The sequence below is a fragment of the Rhipicephalus sanguineus genome, chromosome 7 (assembly GCF_013339695.2).
Source record: "Rhipicephalus sanguineus isolate Rsan-2018 chromosome 7, BIME_Rsan_1.4, whole genome shotgun sequence".
In the NCBI taxonomy this organism is placed as follows: domain Eukaryota; kingdom Metazoa; phylum Arthropoda; class Arachnida; order Ixodida; family Ixodidae; genus Rhipicephalus; species Rhipicephalus sanguineus.
Genome location: NC_051182.1, coordinates 146,064,502 through 146,077,989, shown reverse-complemented (window position 1 = coordinate 146,077,989; position 13,488 = coordinate 146,064,502). Strand labels below are relative to the sequence as shown.

General features: G+C 43.2%; 1 protein-coding gene across 1 annotated transcript in view; it reads left to right on the top strand.

Annotated features, from left to right (window-relative positions):
• Positions 1-130: 130 nt before the first annotated feature.
• The window catches only part of LOC119400191 (unconventional myosin-XV), a 110,002-nt gene continuing 96,644 nt past the window's right edge, over positions 131-13,488 (top strand). Inside the window, 1 exon segment of the mRNA XM_049417996.1 lies at positions 131-239. The gene's annotated coding sequence lies outside the window, so the exon portion shown is untranslated.

Below are 13,488 nucleotides of genomic sequence, written 5' to 3'. Positions count from 1 at the left end.
ACGCTGTGCAGTGCGGAGTTGTGTGTACGTCTACAGCGGTTGCGCTGTGCGCCCGAGCTTGTGTGCGCGCTCTCCCGAACGGTGTGCTCCGGTTTGCGGCACCGTACGCTCCGAAAAGTGTTGCGGTGGCGACCGCTCTATATCGCCAAGCGAAGCATTTGTGGTTTCTCTCTTCCCAGCTGGAAAAGGAATCACCCATCGCCACACCACGTCATCCTGCAAGCCGGCGAACGATTCAGGTATCGAAGTTTGTGCGTGCGTGTGTGTGTGACCGTGCGGGCATAAAATATACACAAACTTGACACCGAGTTTTCCATTCAGGCACATCGCGGAGACGTTGTGTTCCGTAGCGTGACAGAAGCGCCAGTTTCGGCCCACGGATTCAAGGCGATCGCCGCTTCTGAATACCTGCGCTTTCGATATCTCTATTTCTGCGTTACCTTACGGCCGTGATGGTACGTGTCCAGAAAAAAGAAAAAAAAACAGAAAATGAATGCCGCGTTCTTCATCGTTCTCCCTCGCTGAAACGTCACTCGCACGAGACCTAGCTGGCGGCTCGTTTCACCACCACGCAGCGGCTCGCGGGCAGTCGCAGAAGGCCTGGATATTTTTTCTTCTTCTTCCCCCTCCTTTTCGCTAGGCCTAGTCTCGAGAACGGCGCGGCTTCGCCGCATTCTCCAGCGAGCGAAGGAATGTCCGGATATCGTCTGCTACACGCGACGCACAACCTGCCTTGTTCCCTGCAGTAGTAGTGACGTTTCGGCCTTTTCCGAAACTGCTCTCCGGTCCAAAGTTACGGTTCGGTTTTGAGACATCTCTCTTTCTAGATCGAAACGAACAGCGCAGTTTGAAAGCGCTTAGCCTTGACTGTTGCGATCGACTTGCGGTCGATTAGTTTATTCTTCGCGATCCTGCAACCTGTTGCTCTTGCGGCGGCCGCTTCAGGACGACCTGTTGATATCTGCTGAGAAGATGGCGGCTGGCATACGTGTGTGTAGGGGAGGGGGGGTTGCCTGCGCTTGTGGAGGGGCTGACGTCACCTGCCAATTTTCTGGGTTTGCGCCGTGGGCGGGCCCGGGGTAACGCGTAGGCGCGGGAAACGACGTAGCGGGGTGGTTTGTTTTGACGGCCCAATTTATGCCAACGGGAAGCGATTCCTCCCGCTTCTTCCGCTATAGGTCGATCTCTCCGCTATTTGTTTGTTGGTTGAGGGTGCGGCGCCGGCGGTTTCGTTCGATTGCCTCCCAATCGGGTGAGGGTGTCTCTTTTCAAGTGGTGCGATCAACCTTTGCGAAGAGTTCAAAGGTTGTTGACGCCTCCCTGTCTGCGTGGCGTTGAACGCAGCACCGTCCCGACGCCCACCCTTTTTAACGTTAGAGGAGTGTACAGCGTTACGTTTGTATGTACTGCACGTCAGCGTGTATGTGGAGCGCAGTATAACTAACCCTTGCCGTGAAATCTACGACCTGTATCTCGTTCGCCGCAGTGTTAATTTGCGGTTTCGCTTAGACACTCGGCCTCCTTCTTCTTTATATGTTGTGTGTGTGTGTGTGTGTGTGTGTGTGTGTGTGTGTGTGTGTGTGTGTGTGTGTGTGTGTGTGTGTGTGTGTGTGTGTGTGTGTGTGTGTGTGTGTGTGTGTGTGTGTGTGTGTTATTACTAGCGTATTCAAATCAGTGCTGTAGGTGACGTTTCAGTTCAGATTTTATTTTCAACATAAAGGTCAGTGTACAGTGACGATGTGGGCAGAGGACAAAAAGCCTCTGCAAAGGGCTTGAAAGCGTCCCATCGATTTCGCAGACGACAGTGCAATAATGCTAAAAATAATACACAAGCAATATAACGCAGTACAACAATGCTAAAATAACAACGTGAAATGCATACTCCAAACTTAACGTGTTATAAAGTACAACGTTTTGGCAAAAGCTAAAATTTAGTCATGACACAGGAAGTGTTGATTGAAGCGTAGAATGTGAACAAATGATGCAAGCTAAGCGTTAAGCACGAATTCCACGCCTAAAGTAAACAATACGTGAAAAAACAAACAAACATGAAGTATAAAAAACTGAAACTGATATTATGTACACGCAACATAACTTATTTATTTATAAGAGGCGGTAACTGCATGCTCAATCTTTGTTTCCCATAGTGAGTTCTAACAGAGACATCAGAAAGTTTTCGTACTGCGTACTTACGAGAAACGAGATACTGCATATACATCCACAGACTCATCAAACACTCTGATTTACATCTTCGGGTCGTCCACATCTGAGCTGAACACTTCGTTAGTACTCTGGACCTCATAAAAGCTGATGTTCAATACATAATTCGTAAGATTATTCCAGCGCTTATCGAAACCAGGATCAGACGTCATATAATGAATATTTCGCCGGTGAAGTAGAATAAACGTTATAGTTTTACCAGCTTGAATACTAAGGAGATGTTCACCTTAGATCTGGTCGACCCTGTACATACGCCGCCGTATTTCATTCGCAAGTGTCTCAACGCTCCGTCAAAAAGGATAATAATTGTGCAGGGTTTAACGCCCCAAGATTACGATATGATCATGAGAGATGCCGTACGTATAGTGGAGGGCACCGGAAATTTCGACCACCTGGAGTTCTTTAACGTGCACCTAAATCTAAGCACACGGGCCTCTAGCATTTCGTCTCCATCGAAATGCGGCCGGAATTCGCCTGTCCCCACGTGGGTGCGGCCCGCAGTCGACCATCCCTCTTGAGGGAAATCGGCTCGTCAGGACAATTTATAAATAAAGTTCATTGCCTGACCGACGATCCCGCTACCTTCGCGTCAGCAGTCGAGCACCATAACCACGAGACCACCGCGGCGGCTACGAAAGTTTTCGTATATGTTACGAGAAAAAAAAAAGACAATATATTTCCACAGACTCATCACACACTCGGATTTACACCTTGGGTTAGTTTACATAAGCCAGCGTACTTCATTGGCAAGTGTGTCAGCCCTCCGTCATAAAGGAGAGATATTCGATGGCATGCTGGCAGACTTTCTGTCGAGGATTTATGCAAATCCCCCCCCCCCCCCAATGAGGATCCGGACAATACACCAAAATTATTGCGCCTCCCCCTCCGCCTCTCAAAAAGAAAAAAAAAACGACATTCTGGATAAACCCCTGATTTTTGACAAAGTCAATAGGAAGATAGAAGCTCAATAGAAACACAACAGATTATCTGTAATGCTCCATATAAGGAAAGTGTCTGTTTCGGTTTCCTTGTTGAGGTCGGTACACATATATTGGAGACGGTGGCCTCCAACTGTACTAGATCAGTGCACTTTCCTTCTGAATTGTTCTACGCTTGCGCTTCGCAATCCGGTCACGTTGCCGAAGGAGCAATCGCTAGAGTTGAGCTTTCACTGTTCGAGTTAAGTCTGACGGCGACTGTAAGCACACTTGTCGTGTCCTAGCTCCTTTTTTTCGTCCTTGCGTTATTTATGCGCTAGAAATTTATACCAAATCTTATCTTTTTCAAAATTTATTATCAGTCTATTTATATGTCCACCGTAGGACAAAGGCCTCGCCCCATGACTGCAAACTCATCCTGTTTTCCGCAAGCTGCTGATGTATTCCTGGCTTTTTTGAAGGCGTAAAGGACCCATTTCACAACTATTAGAGGCAACATTCCGTCGTGTTCCTAAAGGCCTTATTTTTAGGCGTTTCCTACTTCGAATAGTCATCGATGACTCTGCTGAAATAAGCTGCCTGCCAAGGTGATGTAGACCACAATTGACAGAATTTCTTTTAGGCAATTTGGTCCACCTCGTTGGTACGGTGGTTACATGCTCGGCTGCTGATACGAAGGTCGCGGGTTCGATCCCGGCCGCAGCAGCCGCATTTCGATGGAGGCGAAATGCTAGAATCCGTGTTCTTAGATTAAGGTGCACGTTAAAGAACACCTGAATTTCCGAAATTTCTGGAGCCCACCACTATGGCGTCCCTCATGATCATGTCATGGTTTTAGGACATAAAACTCCAACAATTATTGTTATTATTAGCAAGCTGATTCAACTTCACACCTGCATTTGTTTTTAAATTTCATTCCTTCCATCCTTTCATCCCATTTTGACGCTTTTACTGACCACGTTACGCAATTTTTCAACATTTTGCGTCCATCTGGGCTTGATTAGCCTGCGTATTCTTATAGTTTCTGTTTAATTTTTTAGGATTTTGTCTTCTCCTGGAACACGCTCTACCACTTCATGTAATATCAGACACGCCATATTGACGGGGTTGCACTAAAAGGAAACAGAAACTTCGTTGAAACTGATGAATTACTTTTTGAGAAGTCTTTCAGTCATTAATTTCGCGATCATACGTTCCTTATGAGACAAGAAAATGAAGGCCGAGGTTGCACCTTTTTAAGAATTTTTCACTGAAGCCACCGCGTGAGTACACGTCAGTATGACGTCACTGACTTTGTGGTTCCTTTTCCGAATTTGGCCACCGCTGGAGCTTTATAAAGACTTTTGAAATTCACCATGTTAAGTGCCTGATCTCTTAACAATAAAATCTAATGCGTTTGTTTTTTGTTTTGTTTTGTCTAGAAGTCCGTACGTAAACTTGCAGCAGTCGAAAATTTACTTGCTTATAGGAAAATCAATTTACTCTTTGATAGTGTCTTTTTAAAGAAAGTTAAACAATAAATAAATTTTGTATGATACATTATTCTTTGAAATCTCTATTGTCGTTAATAGAGAAGATAAACTTCAAGGTTTAATTTCGAAGTTCTGCGCCCTAATCTGTACCGATGAATGTTAACATTGTCAAGGGGTCCCGAATAAGCATGCGGTGGGCCATAAACGCCATTAGCAGCATGTGCACAATAATTTATTTATTTTATTGATATATTGGTACTGCAGCCCCCTTACCAGGGTTTTAGCAGGGTGGGATGCCATGCATGGAAAGTAGAACATATATAATGTTAAACAAAATATATGTATATGTACATGCAGAGGTTACAAAACAAAATCGCGCAGAAAGGTATGAACAGAGTAATATACAGACAAAAAAAAACACTAGAAATATTCCAGACTCTACTTCAATTACTAAATATGTCTTAAACATTAAATGTGTCTTGAAAACTACACAAACCAGTTATAAAGTTCCAAATATAGGTGCCCGAACACGAAACGACACATTTCAATATATCTAAACTACAGTTTACTAATAATTGCTTAAGTTGACGTTTCTAAGTGTTGTGAAACATGCTCTAATTTCAATGAAGGCGAAACGCTGTAGGCCCGTGTGCCTAGATTTCGGTTCACGGAACCCCAGGCGGTCGAAATTTCTTAAGCCCTCCAGAATTCTTCTTCTTCTTCTTCTTCTTCTTCTTCTTCTTCTTCTTCTTCTTCTTCTTATTATTATTATTATTATTATTATTATTATTATTATTATTATTATTATTATTATTATTATTATTATTAGCGTTCTGATAAAATTTGGATATATTTTATCAGAACGCTCGTGGTCTTCGCACTAAGACGCGCGAATTCTTTGCTAATGTTGTTTCGTCTTCTTTTGACCTTATTGCGATTTCTGAAACGTGGCTGTGCAGTGAAATTCCTTCCTGTGACTATCTTCCGTCGAACTACACCACCTTCCGCAGTGATCGGGACTTCTGTGCAACTAAACAAAAAGGTGGTGGTGTATTGATGGCTATAGACAGTTCTCTAAGATCTGTTAGACGCAAGGACATAGAAACAATTTCTGAATCAATTTGGATCGAAATTAGTTTTGAGCACTGTGAAAAATTGTTGATTGGATGTTTCTATGTATCGCCTAGCGTTTCACCAATTGCTTTTAATCAGATCGTCTCTTCTATTGAAAATGTGGTAATTTCACATAAGAAGCACAAAATTATTGTACTTGGCGATTTTAACACACCAGGAATTGACTGGACCACACTTAAATTTTCTCATTATCATCATTTCTTAAAGAAGAAATGCAGCGTATTGTTAGATTTTCTCGCTTTTAATTCCCTACAGCAGCACAATAGTATTGCCAATTCCTGTGGTAACGTCTTAGATCTGTGTATTTCTAATAATCAACCTATCGAAGTATCACTCTCTCACATCTCTCTTGTTCGTCCTGACAAATTTCACCCACCACTCAAACTAACACTCTGTATTTCACCAGAAAGACCAAGCTTTCCCAGAAAAATAGACAAAACGCCCAGATTTGCCTTCAAGCGAGGTGACTACGCTGGCTTGTACCATGACTTGTCCACCACAGATTGGTCACTGGTAACTGACAAACCCAATGTTGATGATCAAGTCGATCAGTTTACGGAGCTTATCTTGACCAGCATGCGCAAGTTCATTCCCCAGTATACACCTCATCATTGTAAATATCCCTCCTGGTTCTCATCAGAACTTATAAGTGCACTGAAACATAAAGATCGTGCACACAGGGAGTATAAACGTTCTGCATCAACTCATTTGAAGGAAGAATTCTGTCGTTTTCGTACTCTTTGTAAACGCCTTTATAAACGGGATCACAGTCTATATATTTCATTTTTAGAAAAAAGCGCGTCTGACAGGCCGGCTGAGTTTTGGAAGTATGTGCGCAAACGGTCGAGCAAAAGTGGTGAGTCCTTCAGGATACTGGACCCAAATGGAGTAGAAGTTCAAGCCGTTGCTGACTGTTTTGCCATGCATTTTTCATCTGTCTATAAGTCTCCAGCCTCTGTAGCTAGTAACGGTCGACAGGTTAAGGCAGTTGGCACAGCTGATGCTGTGTCGCTAGATGAAGATTCCATTTCAGAATGCATTAAGCGCTTGAAACCATCCTTTTCAGCTGGCCCAGATGGCATCCCCTCTGCCATACTTTAGCCTATGGCAGTATACTTGTCCCAGTATTGACTACCATATTTAATAAGTGTCTGCATGCTTCAACGTTTCCTAGCATGTGGAAAACTGCTCGTGTTTTCCCAGTGTTTAAGTCTGGCTGTAAAAGTGACGTCTCGAACTACCGCCCTATTTCCCTTCTGTGTGCCGCATCCAAAATCTTTGAGCTTGCTCTTCACAAAATATTGTCTTTTGATGTAAAAAATTCATTGATTGTGAATCAGCATGGGTTTCTCGCTGGCCGCTCAACTGTCACTAATCTTGCCAGTTTCATGATGCAAGTCTCCACGCCTATTTCGCAGAGAGGACAGGTTGACGCTATTTACTGTGACCTTAGCAAAGCTTTTGATGTTGTCAGCCATTCGCTGCTTGTGGATAAACTTGCACAGTTTGATGTTGATTCTTCAATTGTGAATCTCCTCCATAGCTATCTTCTTGATAGATTATGTTACGTTGCCGTTAATGGCCAAACGTCCTCTTTGTATAAAGCTACTAGTGGGGTTCCTCAAGGGTCGGTACTGGACCCACTCCTCTTTTTAATTTATATTAATGATGTTTCTTCTGTCATTCGGAATTCTTCTTTCCTTTTGTATGCCGATGACATAAAGATATTTAAGGAAATTCATTCAGTTATCGATTGTCGCTTGCTGCAATCTGATTTGTGTTCTTTTTCTGAATGGTGCAGGAGCAATAACCTCTCCCTAAATATTTCAAAAACCAAGGTAATGAGTTTCACTCGAAAAACATCTAGTGTGCCATTTTTATATTCTGTCAATTCTGTGTCGTTGTGTAAGGTATGTGAGATCAATGATCTAGGTGTTCTTTTTGATAGCACCTTACACTTTTCTGCTCACGCTAAGCGTGTTGCTTTGCGGGGTCTTCGCACCCTAGGCTGTGTTTGCAGAATGTCTAGAGAATTCCGTTCTCCTGTGCCCTTCCGAAAATTGTACACCGCGCTATGTCTTCCTCAACTAGAGTATGCATCTGTGATCTGGAATGGCATTCCTAATTACACCAGCAACGCCATTGAGCGAGTCCAGAAAAAATTCCTAAGCATTTACAACCATCGTTTCGCTAGAAATGACTCTGGATCTCGTTCTAACGCTGCTGGATTATTATCATTGCCATCACTTTGCTGCCGACGAAATCGCGCTGATCTGTTATTTCTTTACAAGCTTGTGCATGGTATCATATCCTGCCCTGTACTGCTCAACTGTCTTAATTTCCGAATTCCACGTAAGCTGACCAGAGAGAATAGACCTTTTCATGTAACCGCCTGCCTCTGTGAACATTCGACCATTGGCAGGATACAACGTCTTTACAATGCTTACTTTTTGGAGCTCGATGTTTTTCACAGCTCCCAGTCGTTGTTCTGCTCCGAGCTTTGCACTGTACTTACATAGCCTTGTACACTGTTGATATTTTTTTTTCTGCCTGCGCATAGTTGTATATGTGCAATTTTGTAACGTTTTTTTATCCCTGATATTTTATTATGAATGTTTCCTTTGTTTTTTGTTTTTTTTTGTTTTTTTTTGTGCGCCAGTACAAAGACCTTACGGTTGTTCCTGGGCACATTAAATAAACGTTTGATTGATTATTATTACCTGAGCATACTGTACGAACGAGTTAGTTTGATATCATTCAAACTGTTCCATCCTTTAGCACCACAATATTCGAGTGTCATGGCTACCATAATTGGAGTATTTTGTGAAGAAGAAAACGAACCATATTCCCCGAAACACTCTTTAAAAGGAGTGTATAAGATAATCGCAAAGCTAACAGCTCAGAAGTACAAGAAGGAGAAAACAAATTGGCGTTCTGTGACGTCATGGTGACGTCATGTGGTGACGTCATCACGTCATGATGACTTTCTACATCACTCGTGTGGATGTCACCGACGCCGACGGTCAATTTTTGCGTTTGATGAGGCATGTAAGGCTTTCGCCTTAAAAAGAAGTCAATCAAGAAAGAACTATTAAACGTTGAACGCAAGATTTGCGTAATCTCATAATTTGGCAAAGAAATTAAATTTTCACCTCCGAGTTTAAATCCGTTTTGAGTGCCTCGAAATGAGTAGGGGCTTTGTCAAACCTTGCTCTTCCTATCCTTGCAAATTATCTAATCAACAATCATAAAGAAAGCACGTATTAACAATTGAGCATTTGCATTTTATCATAATATCTGACAAAAATTGACTTTCCATCTGTCAGTTTAAGCTTGTTTTGTGGGCCTGGAATAAAGTACGCGCTGCGTGAAATCTTGATCACTCTTCCTGTGCCTTCAAATTATCTCATCAACAATCGTAAAAAAATTACGTATTAAACATCGAACATTTGCATTCTCTCATAATTTGACAAACAATTTCAATCTTCAATCGTTAGTTTAAGCTTGTTTCGCATGCCTCAAAGCGAGTAGGCGGTGTGTGAAACCTTGATCACTCTTCCTGTGCCTGCAAATTATCTCATCAACAATCGTATGCCGTGATCCCCATAATCTCCGGGCGCCCTCAATTGCGTCTTAACCTCGCATCCCATGAACTACTAGCATCGAACATCGCACTTTATCTGCTCCGTGCGTATGCGTACCACGCGACCTGACCCGACTCACTCCACTTGTGCCTGTTAACCTAAACTACATTATTAGGCTAAACCAGTTTGCTTTCCACTTCGTAAGTGATTCCATCGCACTCGAGGAACGACAGAAAACGGGCGTAAATATCACGAGATCGGCGCGGCGGGCGCGGAGATTATTAGATATTGAATTTCAATCCGTTTCGTACATACAGTCAGCGCAAAAGTTAAAGAGGTACTGACACAACGATATCTACCCTTTTTGCGTCTTTTTTATTTTTTGCATCAAATGAAAGGCCAAGTCGCGCATGTCCCCGTAAGTCTCTTCTTTTCCCTGTGTGTTTTGCGCGAGTAAGTGAAGGATGAAAGGCCAAGCCCTCAAGAGCCTAGAAAATGTACCGGTAAGCGTGAGTTTACCCTCAAAAAGTAAGTACAGTATGTTTTCAAAGGCTAGTTTCGGTTCCTACGTTACCCTGACGTCCCAACACGGTACGAGCTCCTCGTCACGTGCTCGCGCAAGATATCGTGACGTTTTTCACGGCCGCTCCACTCCGTTAGGGTGTATAACTCCGTGGCACCGTTGGTGATGCACAAGCGTCCGTTTTGAATGTTTTGTTACCTGACGTCATCGAAACTAGCCATATTTGTGCGCGAAGTCACCAGAATAGACACTGTAGCCTGTCAGTAGGTGCGCCATTCAGTAGGTGCGCCATGTCAGTAGGTGCGCCATTCGAAAATCGACTGTAATGTCAAAATAAAAGATCGTATCATCATTTACTGAGTTTCGCACTTGCGCATAGGCGTCATTGTATGCCGGATAGCAGAGTAAACTCACCTTCGAAAATTGGTGTTGCTACCCCTTTAAGAGACCACATGTCACCAGAAAGAGCTGAATATTCCTGCTGCTTTGACAGGCAGCCTTGAATTTCGATTTCCTGCCTGTTATAAAACGCGCTAACAACGTGTGGCCGTGTACTGTGCAGTTACACAGAATACAGTCACAAATTTCTGGGAAATTCGAAGTTTTCTGAATTCTCTATAGTGGTCTCTAATGTTTGGCGCCGACTGTACATGGGTCGTTGTACTACAAAATATACACACTGTTAGAATCATTCAAATTTGTTAGGAGGGCCCCTAGACAAATGTTAATAATGTAAAGAATATTGTACTGTAGCTAGCTGCTCTTTTTGCAACCTAAGTGCATAAAACGAAGCAGTTAACACAAGGTGCGGTAGCGTAAGAATTTTTGCACAAAAAGGTATTAAATTTTGTACACTTTGTACTAATATTACCAAGTGTGTTTGTATAGGTTGTGTCTGGCAGTCGAAAGTGATTCCGTGCTTTCCATCTGTGCAGCTGCAAAAACTAAGCGCTAAACATAATTTCGACTGACAAACACTTCTTTGAAACCCTAGTACTTTCGTTTCTATTTCTCTGAGGTGCCGATTAGTGCAAGACTGATTGGAGCGTAGCTTTCAGTTTTCTGAACCAGCGCATATGTACTACGCTATGACGTCACTGGTCTCGAGGTATTTCTTTCGTGTTCTTTTCTGTCTTCAAATCAAATCAAAACGTGTTGCATTCATATTTGTAGATGGAATGCGTACAAAATTTGGACCAATAGCTCACGTGGCTATTGGACCAATTTGGACCAATAGCCTGCATAGCTGCAATATTTGAAACAATACCACCGTGGCTAGTGGCTTTTCCAACATAAAAAAAAAAACATACAAATGTTAGCAACGCACATAGATAGATGACGATGGAACAAGGTTTCGTACATTAACATGAACGTGAGTATGAACATGAAGACGCAGCAAGTAAAGTTGTTGAAACTACTATAGCTCCATGTTTCTCTTTGAATACAATCTACTGATGAGAAAGGAAAAAGATAGTTAAGGTTGAGCATAAGTCATCAAAACCGATGGCGTCACGGCGAGCTCGTACGGGAACTTCGTGTAGCGTCGCCACCACTGTTGTTTCGCTTTGTTTTTGTGACGAAAAACCGGTTTATGTCACACTTCCTGTCCATAATGAGAGTGTTACTCGTTAAGCCACCGTTAATATATATAGTAAAACCACCAGTTACGTTACGTTATGCGTAATTACCGTTGTTTCTATATACGTAATGCCGCGTTACACATTGCTTAGTCCGCGCCCAACATAGCCTGCGGACGTGTCTGCTAATGACTTCAAGTTAGTAGCGCATAAAAAATGGGGACCAAAGAAAATACGTGTAGAAGGGACAAGCGAAAGGCAGGTCAGCGCTTGTCCTGTCTACGTCTATTTCTTTTGTCTCCGTTTTTTTACGCGCTACACATTTGAAGTCATGCATCTTTACGAACCTGCACAACTTGCCGCAATTGTTGTCTCTTAATTTTCCTTGTAAAAAAACAAAAAACAAACATTCGATAATTCGGGCTCACTCGCGCAGAAAATTGCAGTTACAAAAAATCACTCCGAGCCTGTTGCATCGGAAAAAAAGAAAAGAAAGGTGCGAAGTCAGTAAAGCATATAATAGAAGTGGAACGTCTGGAGAAATGGAAAGCTTGAATGGCCTCGAAGTTGCCGAGGGTGAACGCAAAAAGAGAAATCGACACATGGTCTGCGAACGGGCAAATTCTGTTGAGCTCAATACGGTTGGGTAAAATAGGACGAGGCTGTGTGAAGGAGCAAGACCGAACCGTGTTTACGTGTCGACGCAACAAACGCAAAAAAAAAAGAAAACGAGAAAAAAGACATAATTGGAGCGCGTATACCAAAGACAGGAGCGTGAACGAACAATTCGAGCTAAATATATCGTCCCCCGAAAAAAAGCAAGTAAACCCTTCATGCAGGTATAGTCTGACGCTGCAGTTAGTCCAGCTTTTCCCGATTTCGGTTTAAAGTGTTTAGTAGTATTCGATCAGAAATGTGTTAGATTGGGCACTGTACCCCTTTACAGAAAGCGAATCGAGGCCCAGGAACAGATATTGTATTCAAACAGCAACAACAACAAAAAGAATATATATATATATATATATATATATATATATATATATATATATATATATATATATATATATATATATATATATATATATATAACGTTTATTAAGGCACAAAAATTTTAGAAACTCATAGATTTCCTCATGCATTTGCTTAAGACGACTCAAAGGCGAAAGCCATCTTCTTTTGCTCCTTCTCAGTCGAATGTATTGATTCAACCCCCCTCCCCACTCCGCCTTCCCCGAAAGCTTTCTGCGCCCAACGTGCGGTTTTTCACTGCCTCCGGGATCGGAGGCATTGGAAGGATCTGCCCACCTTTGACCAAGCGAGGATGTTACGCGATGTCGTCATCATGTGACGTCACGCTATGCGACTTCGTGATGACGTCACAAAATTTGGCGATAAGCAACGTCACGACGACGTCATCACGTGATGACATTTTTTGCAACACTCGTGTTGAGGCCAACGCCGCGCGACGCCGAGAGTCGATTTTCGCGCTTGATGTGGCATCAAAGGCTTCCGCCTTGAAGAAAGAAAAATAAATCGTAAAGAAGGCAAATCGCTCAGCGCTGCGCGCGGGGCGTTCCTGCATAACATTATTTACCATACACGCAGTCGTTATTACAGCGTCCCGTTATATGCCTCTCGATCGCGTGTTTAGCGCCGTCGCTGCTGCAGCTCTGGCACCGTGCCGACTCGATCGAGCGTCCGTGAATGAAAAAAAAATAAAAATGGTATAAAAGAAAAAAAAAAGCGGTCTTGCTTGCCTCGCGCGCAGTGCATGCCCGTATGTAACCGCATCCGCACTGTGTAATAAGAAAGACCTCCGCGCGTCGTGGTGGCAGCAGCGATTGAGCCGCAGGAATCTCAGCGGCACGGTGTCGCACTCTCTGCTCGGCCGTGAGAGTGGATTCCGATTCGCTGGACGTCTGCCCGTCGTGGCGGTCTTTCTCCCCTCAAGCGGTGGTTGACGGTGGCGGCTATGCTTGCGGCGATCCGCGCATTCCTGGGCGGTTTCGTTTTACGCACGAGAAGTTATAGAACGTGCCT